At 36.7% G+C, this 20,138-nt stretch overlaps 1 long non-coding RNA gene across 1 annotated transcript in view; it reads left to right on the top strand.

Moving 5' to 3' along the window:
* Positions 1 to 2,566: 2,566 nt before the first annotated feature.
* The window catches only part of LOC125253377, a 57,535-nt gene continuing 39,963 nt past the window's right edge, over positions 2,567 to 20,138 (top strand). The window contains exons 1-3 of the long non-coding RNA XR_007181426.1: positions 2,567 to 2,890; positions 3,523 to 3,601; positions 16,735 to 16,832. This is a non-coding gene — a long non-coding RNA (uncharacterized LOC125253377). The remainder of the gene's footprint in view (positions 2,891 to 3,522; positions 3,602 to 16,734; positions 16,833 to 20,138) is intronic.

Here is a 20,138-nt window from a genome sequence, read left to right as displayed (position 1 = left end):
TGCAGTTGCTAATAGTTAGTGCTAATAGGAGCATCCATGGATTGAGGTTGATGGATGCACAAAAATGAAGACCGTTCTTGTTCCAGGTTATCCCGTTATGTTAAAAAACAGTGCAAATATACATTAAAGTGTGTAATTGTTTTTGTGTTAAAATATGTTATCTTATTTTAGCATAATATGTAACGATCGCTACAAGTAGCAACACTACCATTCAAAAAGTCTGCAAGATTTTGTTTTTAAAATAAATCTCTTACGCTCACTAAGGCTGCATTTATTTGAACAAAAATACAGTAAAAACTGTAATATTGTGAAATATTGTTACAATTTAAGTGTAACGTAGTAAACTTAACTAGTTTACAACTACATTTTTCGTTTGTACAGTAACTATACTACAAGTGAAATTATAGGTATACTGTTACAATTTAAATACTAGTAGCACAGTTTACAGTTTATGAAAGTTGACTTTGAAGTATCTCAGTAAAATACTAGTTTAGTAGTTTAATATTGCAAGTATACTTGTAAGTTTTGTTGCGTTTTTGATTCAGAACGATGATCAAAACAGACTGAGTAGATCGAGTCCATCAACACACCCAAAGCTTGCACAGCGCTATACCTCTTCCTGGGTCGACATTTCACTCAGTAATGGTAGGCAGTTTTGATTTATATGCTGTTTAAAGGTGGGGTATCCATTTTTTCAACACTGTTAGACATTGTTGACATTTGAAATCAACCCAAACAAAGCCACCCATCTTTTCATTGCTCCGCCTCCAAAACTCACACTCCAATCCTAACCACCCTGCTCCGAGTCGGTCTCAAACCCCGGCCTGTCCACTTCTGGCATGCGAGGCGAGTGCACTACCAATGTTGCTAAACACCGCAGTCTCTAGTGGGCGTCAGTGTGCAGTAGTTTAACTGCACAACTCTCACTATCTGGCCACTGTTACACACGCAATACGACAGTGGGTGTCTGTTTATCACAGCTGATGCGCAACAAAATGCTTCACGAAAAATAAAGCGCAGTTGATGAACGAACGACAAGGAAGCATAAAAAATTAACATACAGTACACAAGAGTAAATACAAACAAGAGTTTGTTGTTAATCGCCAACAGCACAGCACCTCCAGACAATCATGACACTCAAACCCAGTTACTCACATAAAAAGCGGGTTCAAAGCAGCCTCCGTGTCTGTTTTCAGGCCTTCCCGCTTTGTTCTCTCCAGCGCTGGAAAGCTTTTCTAATATTAACGCAGGTCCTAAAACACTTACCCAGTCATAAACCTTCATTCCAGCTCTTTTGTATTGTGTCTCATCATTCGCTTTCTGCGTTTTTTTTTTTCTTTTTCCAAATCTCTCTCTTGCTCATTCTGTCTCCACAACTGTCATACGCCCCCTAATGCTGATTGGTTAGACGTTTGTTGTTGGTATGGGCCTGACTAAATTCCAAACAGTGTAGCTGAAAAAATGGATACCCCACCTTTAGGGCCCTATTTTAATTATCTAAGCGCATGGTCTAAAGCGCACGGCGCAAGTGCACTTAGGGCGTGTCCAAATCCACTTTTGCTAGTTTAATGCTGTTCCAGGCAGGTTTTTGAGCCCGTAAGTCACGACTTCAAATCACGACTCACAACTTTGTAGCGTTCCAGGAAAGTCACGCCAAACTGCGTAAAAGTGTAAACAAACCAACATGGCGGACCATACGGGGTTTATGCTCATTAACAATTATTTCTATCACCAAAGGTGCTTACTCCTTGCTTATTTGAGGGAAACAGAGGAGGAAAACGGTGCAAGGCAAGAGAAGCTGTTATATCTTTTACTTTACCATACCGCATCCGTAGGGGCTGCCATTGTTGTTTCGCGGGCTATGCGACGTCAGAACCCGTAAATGGGAGTACATCGATCCAGGCTGCGTTCCAGTTCGGTTTTAGACACGCACTCGCGAACTTCCCTAAACACTTCCCCTCAGGGGAATCCCTGCCGCCATTTTGAAGTGCGTTCCACTTCGTGAAGTGGACGAGGGAAGTTTATATGGACAGACCCTCGCACCCTCGATTTTGACCGAGGGAGCGAGTCTACTTCATATGTACACTTCAGGCAGCTCCATAACCCACAATGCAACACGATTGTGACATCACCGCAGATCGCGTTTAATTTACCCCACCACAAACAACTCTATGATATATTAATTATTTTTTAAACATTTAAAACACACATATATATATATAACAGATCTGAAATATGATCAGATATGAAACAGATCTGCTCTTGCATCTACGGGAAAAGCCGGATTCCACCAAAGGATTTTTATTTTTATGAACACAATAATAATCTTTTACATTGTAATCCTTTTATTTTATATATTTGGCACGTTTGTGTGCTGCTGCTCGTCCCTGTGTGTGTGTTTGTGTGTAATAAGCAGAGTGTACGCGCGTTGTGCACCCGCATATAGGCGCATGTTACTAACACGCTCTTTAAATAACAAAACAAATATTGCACCATTGACTTTAGACCGGGTTTCAGTTGGTCAACGGCGCAGTCTATTTCAGTTGCCTCATAATAGTAACGCGCCTACAGTGCTCCTGAACACACCTTGTTTTCAGACCAGCACGCTCATTCGCGCAAATGCATTTGCTATTTAAACAACGTGGCGCAGGACGTGAAAACGATAACTGCGCCGGGCTGAAACTAGCAAAAAATGTATGATAGGACCCTTAATGTTTGATGATCGCATGTGTGTAAGCAATGCTTCTTCTTTCTGCTTCTTCTTCGCCTGTGTTTTGATCCAGAGAATTCTGTAGTCTTTCAGAAGATGCATAAAATGGATCGCTGGAAAATTCCGTCAAGAAGCACTGTGTCATAAATGACGGAAAATGCTGTCAATGGCGGAGAAAGAGTTAAGTAGATTTGAAGTAAATTCCTATGTGCACTACCAGCGGACAACACAAAAATTCACCTACTGAGAATTAGGAACATATCTGTTTTCTTTATAAAGACAATATGTAAAACTATGTGAAAAAAAGTCTTTAATATTAATCAAAAGAGTAAACACAACTACAAGCTAAGTATACTTAGAATACTTAAATATACTTTTAAGTAGCCTATATATTGATTAAAAGATTGATTACAGGTATAGGTCAAATATACTTAGACTTCTCTCAAAGTCAAGTATACTTAAGTGTAATTTTAAGTATATTTCTGAGAATTAAATAAAAAGTAGCCTCAAAGTATATGTTCTTATTTTTAGTTTAAAAGAAGTATAGGCTACTAGTAGCACAACTGAATAAACTTCTTTTTTTTGTAACCAATAGTATGAGTTTGTGATGGGACTATGTCTTTAGTGTAATTAAACATTTTTAACTGGTTATTTTTTGTCATTTATTATTTATTAAATAGCCCTATAAATCCTAGAGTGACATCATATCCTATTGTTGATTCAGAATGTTAAAATAAACCACTGTGCTAACTGTGTTTACTGTGACCTTTAGATCATCTGTTGGTCTAATGTCTTGTGGCTATAATTTGCAGGTTGGAGTTCACCAAACTTGAACTTGCTGCAGAAGACTAGTCTTCTTTGCGTTTCAGCCGGCGGAAGCCAACCGTACAGGTAGATTTATTCAAATGTAAATGCTCTTATGAAACAGTAGACCACAGGATACTCTAAAATCTGATCTGTATTTAAATATATCAATATATTGCTGCACTAATTGTCCTTTGACCCTAGAGTGAATGGCAATCTTCAATGGCGGACTGTGCCCTTAAATGTCACTGTTGTTGCAGATTTCAGAATTTTAAAAACATCACAAACACATACCAGCACTTTCATTGTGATTCTAACAGTGTTGGCATGTAAAACAAGATGGCAGGCATCCTATTTGTTTGGATAATCCCAGGCTTCATTTGTTAAGGCCGGACCGTGGGCTCGGAACCGCTTCCAAAATACTAATCGCTATAATTAGACGGCTCGTTTCCAAAGTTCTGCGACACGGGAACAGGTACAGATGCGGTGCATTACTCATGTATAGTCAGCACCTTAATGACCATACTCTCAATCTGCATTGTAAATGAATTAACAGTGTGAAAAAACACAACAAACAATCCTGACAGGTCAAGGATTGAGCTCACATTCATTCGGTTTCAGAAGCCAGTGCTCTCCTCACCCTTGTTTCAGAATGATGGGCTTTTTCTTGGTTTATTTACAATTCAATAACACACGGCGGGTATTTGGGGCGCTATTCCTCCTGGTTGTTTGGCTTTTTGTCCTCTCATAAAAATCAAGAGAGTGAAAGTTATGAATAAACCAACGCGGCTAAATGAGACTTATAAAGAAATAAAAACCCCAGCATGCACTACTGCGCTCAAAGCTGGAGATCGCTGTTCCGTTAGATCATTGTGGCTGTGAAAGGATATTTACAGTCTGCCAGCAAATGTGAAAAGACCTGCAAGGCCGCCGCAGACACCGAATACCTCATATCTATTGCTGTTTATTTTTTAATATGGGATGCTAAATGTCTCCCGCTTTTATTAGATACTGCACTGGTGAATCTGAGGACGGCATTCTGGTTTGGATTATGGTTTGACTTAACCAAACTCAACTTTTTTTTCTCTCCCACAAGATACCTATGACGTTTTCTCTCGCCTCGGTTTGATGAACCTGCAATAATTGGATGTTTTTGAACTGTGTTAGGTAAATATTGTATTTTTCAACTTGTTTTTTTTTCTCTCCGTTTCAAAGGGACGCTTTTTTTAGCAGTACGATTTTTAAGATCCGTTAATAACCCCCCACCTAAATGTCAGAGTTTGGGGGGTTTACGTGATTATGAGCGTTGGCTATATTTGTGTCTGTGCATGATTAGATTAATACTCATTAGAGACTATCTGTATCAGCCTCATTCCTGTCCCCCCAGGTGCTAAGCAACAGCAACCATGGCAATTAAAAACAGGAAGCTGTCATCCTCGATCACGGTGGCATTGTGCTGGCCCCCCCGAGACGTTCACTGATATCATTTTTAGTCTTCTATCTTTACTCATACCCCATCCTCTCTGTTTCTTCATTTCTTCTGTACCAAATAAGCGCACACACAAACACACACACACACACAGACACACACACACACACACACACACACACACACACACACACACACACACACACACACACACACACACACACACACACACTCTAAATGCTTTGTTACTAACTTGAAGAAGGTTTATCTTTCAGAAAACACATCATTATAACTCATCGTAATTATCATCATTAATTACCCTGCAGATTCATTGCCCCAATTTTGTTTTATCCACTGTAGTCTTGGTGTATATGTTTCCCTGCTTAATAGAAAAACTAAGCTGGTTTGCTGGTCTCCCAACCTGGTCAGGCTGATCTGACTGGATGGTTTTAGAGAGGTTTTGTATACTTTTCAGTTTGTCAGATTGGGAGATCCACTCAAACCAGCAAATTAGGCTGTTTTTTTAAGCAGGGTTGTTGTGTGTGTTTTTGTGTGAATGTCTTAAATGACCATGGTTTCTCCCAACCAGTGCCATTTTATTTATATACTATTATAATATTTATTAAAATTATGTTCTTTTGTTATTTTTATTTATATTTTTATACATTTCTGTATAGCTTTAATTTATCTTTATTTTCATAATTTGAGTACTTACACTTGAAATTTTTTTTTTTGGCCAGGGAATTTTTATTTCAATTGTAGTTTTAGTTTTTTTTTTCCTTGTTTAGTTTTTTTTTTTTTTCTTCAAATTTAACCTTTTTTCCAGTTTTTGTCAGGGCATTTTTTTTTTATTGATTTCAATTTCAGTTTACATTTTTTAATTTTATTACTTCAACCTGAACTCTTTTTTTTCAGTTTTTTTTTTAGTTTTTTAGTTTAGTTTTAATTTGTTAATTTTAGTAGGCTACTTCAACTTGAATTTTAATTATTTATTTATTTTTGTTTAGTATTTGTCAGGGCGATATTTATTTCAAGTTTAGTTTTTTTTTTTTTTTTTTTTTTTACTTTATTAATTTTGGTACTTCAAACTGAACTTTTTTTCCAGGGCATTTTGTTATTTCAATTATAGTTTTAGTTTTTTATGGTGGCGCATTGCTGCTACATACATAATATTGTTTCCACTCAATTATGTCGTAATAATAGATATTATGATATTATGTTGAGATATTATGTCATTAAAACATGTTTTCTCGTTAAAACAACATATTTTGTACATGACGTGTACATTTACCTTTATCTGATCTATAATAGAGAATTTATATAGCCTAAATCAGTGCCTTTATCACACTTCCACACTTGAAAATCAGAAGCAAATATAGTGTAAAATACCTCTCGATGCCTGTATCAATGGCTGTGCCCTTAGAGTAATGAACATCCCTATTTGTAAATATGCAGTTTCTAAAAATAAAGCACAATTTTATCATTTAGCATTCCTTATTTTCTGGAAAATAAGTCACACCTGATGTCACATGCATTGGGTCAGACTTAAGTTATTGAGAATTATCGTTGAACAGCCCTACCCCAGATAAATCCCATTTGTGTATCAGTCGTATTTTATTATACACAGTGAAATGTTTGGGTAATCTACGTGATTTACTGTTTGTTTGCTCAAGTATGTTTTTAATTCATAAAAAAATTGTACCTTTCCTGTAAGATTGAGGGATGGTGTACTTAAAGTGCTCTGTTCCTCGTGTTCTGTCAAGACTGAACTTACAGTCTTTATGTTTGGGTTCCTGATGAGGTTCCCCTATGATTATGAGCCAAAGAACCACTTTTGGTGCTATATAGCACCATTTTTGTTTAGAGTGTACATTCAAAAATAATGTAGCTAAAATACCAGGAAAAAAGGAAAAATTTACAAAAAAATAGGCTATAAACCTGTATTTTAGGCCATTTCCATAACAACAAGAATGAAAAATGTAAGTATAAAATGAACAAATTATAGTGGCATGCATTAGCTACAAACAATATTTATTTTAAAGCCTAAACTAATTTATATATAGTTCTTCAACTTGATTTTTTTTTTTTTTTTTGCAAGGGCATTTCTTATTTCAAGTTTAGGTTTTATTTATTTATTTATTTTTAGTTTATTAATTTTAGTACTTCAACCTGAACTTTTTTTCCAGTTTTTGCCAGGGCATTTTTTTGTTCCATTTATAGTTTGTTTTTTTAGCTTTAATTTTAGTACTTTGTCTTGAACTTTTTTTCAGTTTTACCCAGGGCAACATTTTAAAGTTTAAGTTTTTTAATCTAATATTTATTTTTTGTTTTACATCAGCTTTATTTCAATTACTGAAATAAGGTTTAGTTGTTTGCACTTTTCCTCTAGTCAGGCATGAACCAACTTAAACCCAAGCTTGGTCGGGGTGGAAGACAAGGGCGTAGATTTGGTTTCAACTTTGGGGGGGTTGAACGTTGGTATGGTTGTATTGTATTGGGGGGGTTGTAACTGATGGCTTTGAATATTGGGGGGGGGGGGGGGGTTACCTCCCCCCCATTCCCCCCCACAAACTACGCCTCTGGTGGAAGACCAACTTGACAAGCTTAAGCCGGTTCAAGAAAGTTTTTTCAACAGGGTTACATTGAAGACAAGACCCAAGCTGTATCTAGAGTAAACAACCACCCAGCCATACATTGGCAAGCACCCACAACTCCCAGCATTGATTTGATGAATTGTGTGTGGGCAAATAGCACATATTCTTCTGGAAATGTAGAAGTCTAGTTTTATATCCACACTCAGAATGAATTAAAAGGAACATGTTGAGAGAAAAAAAAAAATCAATAATTAGGCCCAGCTACATCTGCACCGCACAACCTTCCATTATTATAATTGAGCCTTATCAAGATGCATTTTGAAACATTTTGGTGCTCTTTTGGTTGCCCATTAGCTATCGGGAGTTATAAGGATGAAAGGCAAATAAAATAAAAGGCCCTTTTCAACAAACTTAAGAGAGAGCCTCTTACAAAGGAGACAAAAGTTTCTCCGTCTTCTGAGGAAACTTTAATTGCATGTGTCGTGGGCCCTTACTCGCTCGACTCGGAGGGAACACCACTCTGATCCGTCCTTAAAATAGCTCCTCAGATGTTTGTCACCCAATGGCTGGCACGTTGTTGTCTTGGATCTTCTCATCGGTTGAGTCTCTCTGTTTCTTAATTAACAGAGGTGTGAGCTGTTTTTTTCCCCCAGAGTTTCTTGTGTTTATGCTTCCTTCTTCCCTCTCCCTTTATCTACCTCCACCTCGTTTGAAAGCTGTGGAGAAGAAACACAGGCACACACACACAGAGAATAGTGACGCATGCCCTCAGATCTTGGCTGTGGTGAGGCGGAGGGGCGCAGTCTGCTCCGCCTGCCACGGCTTACACAAAACAAACGAAGTGCGTCACGATTAGGCCGGGCTCCGTGGTCACTGTCAAAGGTGTCATGTCGACTTTTTTTTCCATTGCTTTTTTTTTTTAGCGCCTAACTCCCTGTCGCCCCATCCTTCCCTGCTGCTATGTGTCACTTCTCTGCGCCTTCTGTCACATGGCTATAGAGCTGAGGATGCCACCCTGGCTGTACGTTCACACGGCTCCCATTAAGTTTCCATTAGCAGGGCCTGTCCGCCCACGTCCCCCCATCGTCCAGCTACGCCCGAAAACACATCCTGCAGGCTTTTAGCATAACCGGTACTGTATTTGTATCTAAATGCATAGATTGTGTGTGCGTGTGTCTACCAAACAATTTTTAAAAAAATAAATTATTACTTTTATCCAGCAAGGAAAATTTAAATAGATTTTTTTTTTTAAACAATGTGTTGCAGATGAGAAAACGAATTTCATCAAGTAAATGCACACACTGATGTTGACACTGTTCATGTGCTATCAGTGTAAGGTTTCTTTTTCATTAGCATCTTTGGAAAAAAAATCATAATCACCTGCACGCTTTTCAAAACAATCTCATTCCATGGCTCTCATGTTTCTGTTCAAAATTAGCTCACTCCTGTTCCCCATCCTCTTTGGCAAACTTTATTAGAAGAAGCTGTGTCTTTCATTCCTCTCTTAGCTGCTGGCTTTGTAGGGATGCTTGCTTTAAAAACCATCTTTCCCTCCCTCTGCCAAACTCTAGAATATAGCGGTTTGTCCTCTGGGTGGTTCCTTTGGGCTCTCTCACTCCTTTTGTTTGTGTGAATCATTAAATTTTCTCTCTGACTTGGATACTGTTTTTGAGGCACTAACTGGAAGAGAAGACTAAATGCAAATGGAGCCATTAGCTGTGGTATTTTTATGTTTTTTTTTAAACAATATTATTATACCCCAAATTCTGAGGTATCCCACAATCCACCACTAGAGACTGCTGGAGAGCCACATTGAACAACAGGGGTCTTGTGTTACAGGCAGACACTTTAGAGGTTGCTAAAACCATCTACTGTAAGCAAACTTGAAAAGAAGTGAGAATAACAGAACTGCATTTTATTTTTTATTTCGCTTTGCTTTGATTTTTGTTTGGCTTTGCTTTTTGTTTTGTTTTACTTTGCTTTGTAATTTGTTTTTATTTTATTTTTTATCAGCATGACAAAACCACACCCTGCAAGAATGCATTGAAGACTCAAAATGACTTAAAAGTAATTTCCTATAAAATCAGTTTAAGGTTTTAGTCTGGCGTTTACATATGCATAGCATTAAAACTAACTGATATGTTCTAAAAGCCATAATAGTCCAAGACTATTTTCATGGTGGCAACAATGTCACTTTTGCATATCCCAACACTCTCGCTGTGTCCAAAATCGTATGTGAAAGTATGTGAAAAACAGTACACTGTAAACCCAAATAAGTTGGGCTAACTCAAAAAATTTGAGGTAATCAGTTACATCAATTTTTTTTGAGTTATGATGTTCCCAATTTTAAGTAAACTATCAAGTTTTGAGTTTGTAGTACTCATGCATGTTAATTGCTCCTAACTGAGTTAGATAACTCATATATATTGATAGCAATGGACATAAAATATTTAATTAACTTTTATTTTGAGTTATTGCAAATCAAATGAATTATTTACTTCACTGTAAACCCTAATAAGAAAATTTAAAAAAATGCTGACTTTCTAATTTGCTAAAATGTTAACAATAGCATGGTATAGCACTTACTGAATGAGTATAGCAACTTAAAACCTGCTCTCAAACCAAGCTGCATGCGCCACCATGATGGCAACTCTCCAAAAAGGCACATTAACAGAAACTCTTTTAAATTAGCATAACAAAACATTAATCACTACTAAATCTCCCTTACCATTAATCTTGCACAAAAAAAACAAAACAAACAAACAAAAAAAAACGCTTAATTTTAGCATTTACTCTCAATTTTGAGTGCTATGGGCAAAGCTTACTGGGAAATAGAAATCCCAGCCCAGTTTCAGTTAAACTTAAGTTAGTCTAAATTAAAAGAAATGAGTTCATACAACTCAAAATGATGAAATAGTTCAGTTTACTTGAAATATATCAGTTCTGTGAACTCAAAAGAAATAGAAAGTTCTAAATACTCATAACAGTTAATTTTGTTCAATTTAAGTTTGTTCTACTCAAACCAATTACTATTACCAATTAGTATTTTGAGAGTTAGGGTTTACAGTGTACGCCAGCAAGTCTGAATTCATAGTATCCGAAAAACAGTAGGTGAAAAGTATGACTCATTAATTCCGGCGAGATTCTGAAGTGTGCGTACGATGGATACTTTACTATCCCATGAGGCTACGGGAGATGATTTATGAACGGCAGTGAAGTGACGCAACTGACGCTGGTAGGTCACGTGACAGTAACAACATGGTGGATGTAGTATGTCCGAATTTCATTCATACTGCCTATATTTATACTATATAGAACATACTTTTTTTAACAGTCGTGAAGTAAATTCAAATTCAAATGTAGTACTTAGTACGTGATTTCAGACGCAGCGTCTGTCTTTGTTTTATCCAGCTTCTTTCTTGTTTAGGAATTTCTTCCAAATATGTGTCTTTGCTGGTGGCCAAACAAAAAATCCTGTTGTGAAGGGCCAGTAGTAAATGGCTGTTTTCTTTTCTTTTTTTTTTTTTTTGCGTAATTTGATTTTATCTTATTTGTTTTCAGCACAGTAAAATCCCATCATGCAAGAATTTACTTAAAGGGGACCTATTATGCCCCTTTTTACAAGATGTAAAATAAGTCTCTGATGTCCCCAGAGTGTGTATGTGAATTTTTAGCTCAAAATACCCTGCAGATCATTTTTTATAACGTTAAAATTTTTGTGTGTGTCCCTTTAAATGTAAATTAACTGGTGCTCCCGGCCCCCTTTCAAGAAGAGGGCGGAGCTTGAAGAGCTCAAGCTCTGGCATACCTGCAACAACAAAATAGGACAATGTGACGCTCTGAAAATATCAGAAACTGACAGTAGCGGTGTTCAGCCTTATATGTTTGAACCAGAGTCATTAAAAAAAAGACCCTCATTTGTGAAGCAGTCTGGGGCAAAATGATTGGCGCAAATGTAGAAGACTTACCGATTTTCTTCGGCACATTTCCTTTGAAAATGAAATTTAGCTACGATTTCCTCAGTGACTCTTATGTGCATTGGTACATCCCAAAACACAACATTTGCAATACCTCTTTGGTGTAAACATTGTATAACTCCAGCTGCTACAGCAAGGATATAGATATGGAGGACTCTGTGTCTTCTCACTCAGGGATGTGTCTATGCTATTAGGCCATATCGTCACCGGCTGTGGGCAGGGCTTCTCCCTACAATAACATAATCAAAGGGGGGAATCTGAATCAGCTTGAATAGAGTTTGAAGAGACTGCTTTTGATTTATGGAAATTGTAAAAAAAAAAAAAGAAGTGGATTTTTAACATTGTAGGCTGTTAGTATACATTAAGTAGTACATTAAGGTTTTAGTATAGCGTACACAGTACATAACATTACAGCTAACTGCCACAATATCCAATTTTTTATTTCATAGGATGTATAATATGTGCTTTATTGGAAATGTGAGTTTCCAGAGAGAGAAAAAAAGAAATAAATAATAGATATGTAATAATGTCACTAACATATTTTTCACTAACACTGCAAAATACATAATCTTTTTCCACAAGAAAATTAAATGTTTCAAGTTTTCTTGAACTGGTGACTTCATCTTTTTTTTGTTTTGTTTCATAAACGGCTTCCAGTGCCTTAAGCCAGAAATGTGCTTCCACAAATGTGTGTACATCATCTCTGAACGGAGGGTAAATAAGGTCGACTCATCAGGTGAGAGCTAAACACAAAGTAACATGTTCTGACACCAAGCCCCCCAGGTTTAAGCGTGAACGTATCTTCAAAGGTAAACACGCTCCGATGGTCTTTAAGGGCATTTGCAGATAGCAGCACTAAGCTGAAGCAATGCCAACGCTTCCTTTGAGAGTGAATTAGTTGAAAGACACAAGATCAAGCATGTCAGGGGGCTCTAGATTTGGTCTAAGGCTCAGGGTTAACTCTGATTCATGGTATTAAAAGGTCCCTGTGCCTTCGATGCTTTATTTTAAAGTAAAACCACATTTTGGGACTCGCACGATGCTATGATTGAAAACAACTCGCAAGGAAATATATATCGTATTTTAATCTGCTTTTGGTTTTGTTGCAGGAATTATCATGAGACAAATATGAAATATTCTCTATTTTTAGAGGCTTTGTTGCTAATCCACATACATCTTCCATGCAATCATATCTCCATACATAATAGGACATATCTCTGTGGATAAAATCCTATAATGTTTCACCGTAACATTTGAAGCCTGTTTTCACAGTAAAAGTGACGACAATGTCACTTTTGCATATCCTAAGATCCTGCGCTTGTCCCCCCCTCCCTTCAATTAAATAGGAATTTCTTCCAAAAAATACTCTTTGCTGGTGGCCAAACAAATAATCCTCTTGAGTTATTAATAAAGGGCTGCTTTTTTTTTTTTTTTTTAGTCTGTTTCACTCCATTCTCTCTTTATTCCCCACCCTCCCTGTAACCTTCTCTTTTTCTACCCTCCATTTGAAAGACTGCCAAGCTCTGTTTGCCTTGATAATTAGGACCCAAAGCGTGCAATCGCAAGTCCATTATAAAAACAGTCAACGCCTGGGTGGTTTATTGATAAGGCATTACGTGTGTGGAGGTGTGGAAATGTACACAGGGCTGGTGGCACATCAGATAGATTCTTCTGCGCCTTAAAAAAAGAGGCCTTTATCCAGATTAAATGCCATTATGGCCCAACATTGTAATTCGCCAGCTTTGATGACAAGGAAGCAAAAACATATTAATGTAAAAGGGGACGGGAGAACAGCTGTTCAGTAAGAGAGTGTGCAGTAGCTAGTGGCTACAGTGAAATGTCAATGAAGCGTTTCGCGTGCACCAACAAAACATCTCAGTCTTTAACATTTTAGAGCAATGTTAACGTTATGATTTTCCTGCCTGCAATGTAAAAATTCAAAAAATTTGTTAAACTTAAAGACTTATTTCTATTAGATATGCTTGATTTCTGATTAAAAACAAATGTATTTTGTTTAAAAACAGCATTTTTTGGGGTAATGAATTAAACATTTCATGACCTTGTGTGCATAATATGTATATTCCAGTATAACTTTTTTTTTTTCTTTTTTAAATGTGTTTTTATGTGCTTTTGTAATTTTTTGTTCCATTTTGCTTTATTTTTGAATTTATTTTTAGTCATTTTAGTACTTCAACTTATATTATTCAGTTGTTGCTTATCAAACATTTATCATTTTCATTTAATTTAAGTTGTTCATCTAATATTTATTAGATGTAATATTTTATTTAAACTCTATTTTCATCTGTAACACTTTACAATAAGGTTTCATTAGTTATCATTAGTTAACTATTTTAGTTAACATAAACAATACTTCTACAGCATTTATTAATCTTAGTTAATGTTAATTTCAGCAATTACTAATACATTATTAAAATCAAAAGTTAAGCTTAAGCCTGGGTTATCGTTGTTCTAAACACCGCTTTTAACCCCGGGTATAGAAACGTTTCACACTTGTAATTTAGAAGCGGGATTAGCACCACTTTTGTGCCGTTAACCCTGCATTGCGGTGACAAACTTGTACAGTGTGAAACGATGCAGTGTTAGAATGTTACAACTAGATGCATAGCAACGGATAACCAATAGCGTGCCTCATATTCACTTGCTTTAGACAGTCACAGAAACATTGCACGTTGTATCTAAACAGTAAATTCAGCATTTGAGAGGAAAAATGTGTTTAGTCCGAAATGTCCATCCAGTATAAACTCGATAGTACAGTCGGCAATACAGGATGTGCAATGCTAGCGCTATGTAAACAGGTCGCGTGCTGCGTTTATCCAATCAATGACACTGACACCACAAATATGCAAATAAGAAAGTTAGGGTTTAGGAATGTACAATGTAGGGCTTTTCACACTTGAAATAGTTAACCCTGGGTCATTCTAAACCCCGGGTAAATGGAATCCTGGGTTATCTTGCTTCACATTTCACACTGCTCATAATTTACCCAAGGTTAAAGGTGCCATCGAACGTTTTTTTACAAGATGTAATATAAGTCTAAGGTGTCCCCTGAATGTGTCTGTGAAGTTTCAGCTCAAAATACCCCATAGATTTTTTTTTAATTAATTTTTTTAACTGCCTATTTTGGGGCATAATTAGAAATGCGGCGATTCAGGCTGTGGCCCCTTTAATTACTTGCGCTCTCCGCCCCCCTCCCGAGCTCTCGACTCTATCATTGCATAAACAAAGTTCACACAGCTAATATATAAGTGTTCGTCATGCATGCTGCATGCATGCGTCGGATTATGTGAGTATTGTATTTATTTGGATGTTTACATTTGATTCTGAATGAATTTGAGGCTGTGATCCATGGCTAATGGCTAATGCTACACTGTTGGAGAGATTTATAAAGAATGAAGTTGTGTTTATGAATTATACAGACTGCAAGTGTTTAATAATGAAAATAACGACGGCTCTTGTCTCCGTGAATACAGTAAGAAACAATGGTAACTTTAACCACATTTAACAGTACATTAGCAACATGTTAACAAAACATTTAGAAAGACAGTTTACATATATCACTAAAAATATCATGATATCATGGATCATGTCAGTTATTATTGCTCCATTTGCCATTTTTTGCTATTGTTCTTGCTTGCTTACCTAGTCTGATGATTCAGCTGTGCACAGATCCAGACGTTAATACTGGCTGTCCTTGTCTAATGCCTGGAACATGGGCTGGCATATGCAAATATTGGGGTCATACATATTAATGATCCCGACTGTTACGTACGAGGTCTTTTAAACAAATGAGATTTATATAAGAAGGAGGAAACAATGGTGTTTGAGACTCACTGTATGTCATTTCCATGTACTGAACTCTTGTTATTCAACTATGCCAAGATAAATTCAATTTTTAATTCTAAGGCACCTTTAACAATTAATCCTGGGTATTCATAAACTGACGTTTGACACTACACATTCCTAAACCCTGGGTTAAAGTCCTTATTTGCATATTTGTTGTGTCAGAGTTACTGGCAAACGCAGCGTGTGACCGGTTTACATAAAAACTCTAGCGTTGCGTGTCCTCATTGCTAACTATATTATCAAGTATTTTCAGAATGAACTTTTCGCACTATAACGGTAAGAATGACAGTCTCTTCTTTACTCTAATTGTTGAGTTTTCCATTACTGTTTGACATTTTTCCTATCATATGCAGAAAAGACTGTTTCCGTGTCTGCCCAAAGCACGTGAATATGAGGCACGTGATTGGTTGGCGGTTGCTAAGCATCTAGCTGTAACATTCTAACACAGCATTGTACTGGCACCGCAATGCGGAGTTGACACCACAAAAGCGATGCTAACTCTGCTCCGGAGCATGCAGCTCCATGCAGCTCCTATCTCTTTGAATGGGGAAACATCAAATTCTCCAAAGCTGTTTGCCTTGCTTTCGATTAAATTTCATATTTGAAATCACCAATGAAATCTGACAACAACTGTCTCATAATATTTTTTTTCAAACGCTCGAATCATGACAAAAAACTATTTTTAGGCTGGATCAAGCTAATGTGCATGCAGACCTAAATGCGCGTCTCTTGTGGCTCATTTCGGAGGCGCGCGCCTGACTGTTTCTATAGAAACCAGTGCCTCTAACGGCCGCTGCATTGACGCGATGACTTTACCAGTCGGCGATTGGCTCTTATTTTGAAGGCGGGACTTATTCCGCCATATTGTGCGTTACACTTTCTCCCATTCAAAACAATACGAGTGACATGTCTTGTGTTATTCTATAGTCTTTGGAAAAGCCCTAATGAATGACTATCTATTGCATTCTAAAAAATGTTGTTTTGTTTTAACCCTTGTGGGTCAAATATGGACAAACCCAATTGTTGGTTTAAATGTTTTAATTACATTTTTTATTTTTTTTTTTTAAACCCGACAGTTGGGTTCATCCATATTTGACCCAATCATGGGTTAAAACAACCCAGCAGTTTTTAGAGTGTAACTAACATTAACAAAGATAAATAAATACTGTAACAAATGCATTGCTCATTGTCATGTTTGTTAATACATTGATACATGAGACCTTTTTGTAAAGTGTCACCCTTTTCATCTAATATTTATATTTTATTTTATTTAAAATGAAGTTATTTTTAGTTTTAGTTAACAATAACAACACTATAATAGAATTATAACCAAACCTACAATTTTCCCCCCTACAGTTTAGTGATGCATGAGAAAGCAACGCTACAGCGACATCTGTGTTGTGAGACTGCATGGTCAGCTGGTGACTTGGAGATGCTGGACCAACATGCCAACGGTGAGAGAGAATGTGAGAATGATATAAAGACAGCGAGAGATGGGTAAAGAGAGAGAGAGAGAGAGAGTAATTGTTTGGAGACAGGGGGCTGTAGCAGGATTTTAATATGTTTGCTGTCTCCCGGTTCCAATTGGGCCCCTCAGGACGTTGTGATATTTAAAAGTGACATGTCTGACCCTGCACATTTGCGATGTGTCATCATGCATCAAGCGCAGAGGTGTGGATTAAAGCTCTCCCTAATGTTGTGTGCATTGGGATTTATATTTCCAATTAAGTCTGCAAATTATATGATCATCCAGAGCCATGTGCAAGGGCCATTTTGGAAATGGGTGGCGACGGTCTGTTTTGTTTTTTTCCCCTTCACTAATGGTAATGTTGGAAATGCGATCCGCTTTGTGGCTGGAATATTAATCCGCTTCGCAACTGTCCAATTGCATTGCGCATTACCACATTGTGACTCTCAAGGAATTGTCTAGCAAAATACATACAACTCGGCTATAGCGTGCAGATTATTATGTTCATTATAAAGTGTAGTGCAGGGTAACCAAGGTTTATTGGATATAGGGGTTATAGAAGGACTTGGCATGTAAAGATCACACAAGGCTGTCCTTCTGCAGATGCTGTGGAGCCCGCTGTCTCCGCTCTTATCTTAACTCAGCTGGAAGCTAAATAGACCTTGGTCTGCATAGAAAACTGAAAATACCAATAATCCTTAGAGTGTCGACAGTTTAATTGAATCTTCGCTTCAAATGGAATAAAAACAAAAATACTAAGTTAAATACTAAGATTACGATTAATACTGAGACTAATACTCCTACTAAATCTAAAAATTTGCCTAATTTGAGTCTCATTTATACACTAATGTTCAAAAGTTTGAGGTCAGTCTTCCTTTCTCTTTTTGGTAGAAATGAATGCTTTTATTCAGCAAGAATGCTTTAAATTGATCAAAAGTGACAGTAAAGACTTTTACATTTATTTCAAATTATTTTTTAACTTTCTATTCATAAAAGTATCCTGAAAAAAGGCACATAGTTTACACAAAAATATTAAGCAGCACATTAAACATTCAAAATAATAAGCAGTGCTGGGTAGATTACTTACAAATTGTAGTCCATGATAAAAGTAATGTAATCTATTACATTACACATTTTAGGTAATACATTGAGACTACCTTTTGATTACTTTTAGATTACTTTTGACCTTATTTGTTTATAACATTTATTTGAAAGTGATTTGAAGTATAATCTTGTACCGTATTGATAAAAAATACAAAAATTACATTATGTCAGGGGTTTGGGGAGGAACTGCAGGGATTTCATACATTTATGAAAAGCTTAATTAATTAAATCATACGTTCAATTGTAATAAAGAATTAAATAAAACAATCAAAATGAAACTAACAAAAAATTTATATATTTTATTTGTGTATGCTTTGCTGCCTCTCCATTTTCCATTAAATATAAAATATAAAAATGAAGACTTAGTGAGAATTAATGAATTCTGAATAATTTACTGCCATTTTGTGAATATTAAGTAATCCTGTAATCAATAAAGTAGCTATATTCTGATTATGAATATTTTAAAAAGTAATATAATCTAATTACTAGTATTTCATTTTTGGAATCTAATTACATAATCCAGATTACATTTCAGTTACTACCCAGCACCGATAATAAGAAATGTTTCTTGAGCAGCAAATCATCATATTAGAATGATTTCTGAAGGATCATGTGACACTGAAGACTGGAGTAATGATGCTGAAAATTCAGCTTTGCATCACAGGAATATATTACATTTTACAGTATATTAAAATAGAAAACATTTAATATTTAATATTGTAATAATATTTCACAACAGTTTTTACTGTTTTTTTTTTTAAAAATAAATAAATAAAAGCAGGCTTGGTGAGCATTAGAGACTTCAAAAACATAAAAAAAATCCTACCAACCCCAAACTTTTGAATGGTAGTGCAAGTCTTAGTAAAGTAGTATTAGTCTTCATATTAGTATTATTTTAATCTCAGTACTAATTGGTTTTTATTAATCCTCATAAGCGTTTGTCTTAATCTGAGAATTAATATAAGTCTCAGTATTATTTTAAGAGTAATATGAAGACTAATATACCAATAATACCAATATGGCGAACTCTAATCTTGGTCAGTCCTTCCTGAGTAAACTTTACCTGTCTTTTTCAATCAAGTATGCAAATATGAGCATGCCAGGACAGTGGCAGTGTTTTGACAATTTCCTGTTTAATGAGACAGGGCTTGTATCACTCCTTATCTGTGCGAATCCAGTATGCCAAGCACCCGGTTCAGCAGTTAATTGCCTAAGGAATTGATAACGGTGCTGAGGCCGGTCCGCCTGATAAACCCACATGTCCATCAGTCAAACCTGATGCCGACCACGCACACACACCTCTGACAGGAACACTGTTCTCACCATATCCTCAATGGTGTAAGTTATTGATTTTAACATGACAGCTATTGGAGATGGTGCCTGAATGCAATGCTGAAGGAAAGGGGGGAAATATATTCTGCTATTGCTGACCTATGACTGCAAAGAGTTTTTTCTTGGAGCATGTTGAACGGGAGTGTTCAATATTCAGAGAGAGGGAAAGAAAGAAATGCTTGAAGAAGAAATAGGGAGTGAGGGAGAGGCTAAGTTGGATATGGTCCTGTCTGGAGCTCTAAATACATTCAAGTTCACATACAGTCTGGTTAGTTTTGAGAGTGAAAACCACACAGAACCGAAGTGTCTCCCTTAACTCGGGCTACCTACCAAGCAAGCCACATTTCCGACTTGTCCCGATTTGTATTTTGATCATCAGGTCCCTCTAGTAGCCAGAGAAATGACAGACTTTTAAAGAAATGACTTTTTTTAAAAGAAGAATGAATAATGTGAGGAGTTTCTGGAAGGGCGAAGAAAGAAAAAAAAGGATTGAAAGGGGGAGGGAGAAAAGGAGTGATGGAGGAAGAAAGCCTGAGGAGAGAGACCGAGGCAAAGCGAGAATTGAAACTTCTTCAATCTGACGGCGCGTGTCTCCCTGGGGTCCATTTTGATCTAAGCATATTTGAATGTAAATATAAGACCGGCTGCTTTTATTGAGTGGTGTCGGCATGGCACAGCTGATGACCACTGGCGCTGTCTGACACTCCGGCTAGATCCATCAGAGAGAAAATGCATTCATCTATATGATGTGCTTCTTCCTACAATTATAGATAATTTATACGCCTCCTGTTTACACCCTTCTGTTTAAAATGTATAGCTTTTGTTCTCCTCTTATTCTAGAAATCTCTGGGGTCTG

The sequence above is a fragment of the Megalobrama amblycephala genome, linkage group LG18 (genome assembly GCF_018812025.1).
Source record: "Megalobrama amblycephala isolate DHTTF-2021 linkage group LG18, ASM1881202v1, whole genome shotgun sequence".
NCBI lineage: Eukaryota > Metazoa > Chordata > Actinopteri > Cypriniformes > Xenocyprididae > Megalobrama > Megalobrama amblycephala.
This window is presented reverse-complemented; position numbering and strand designations above follow the sequence as displayed.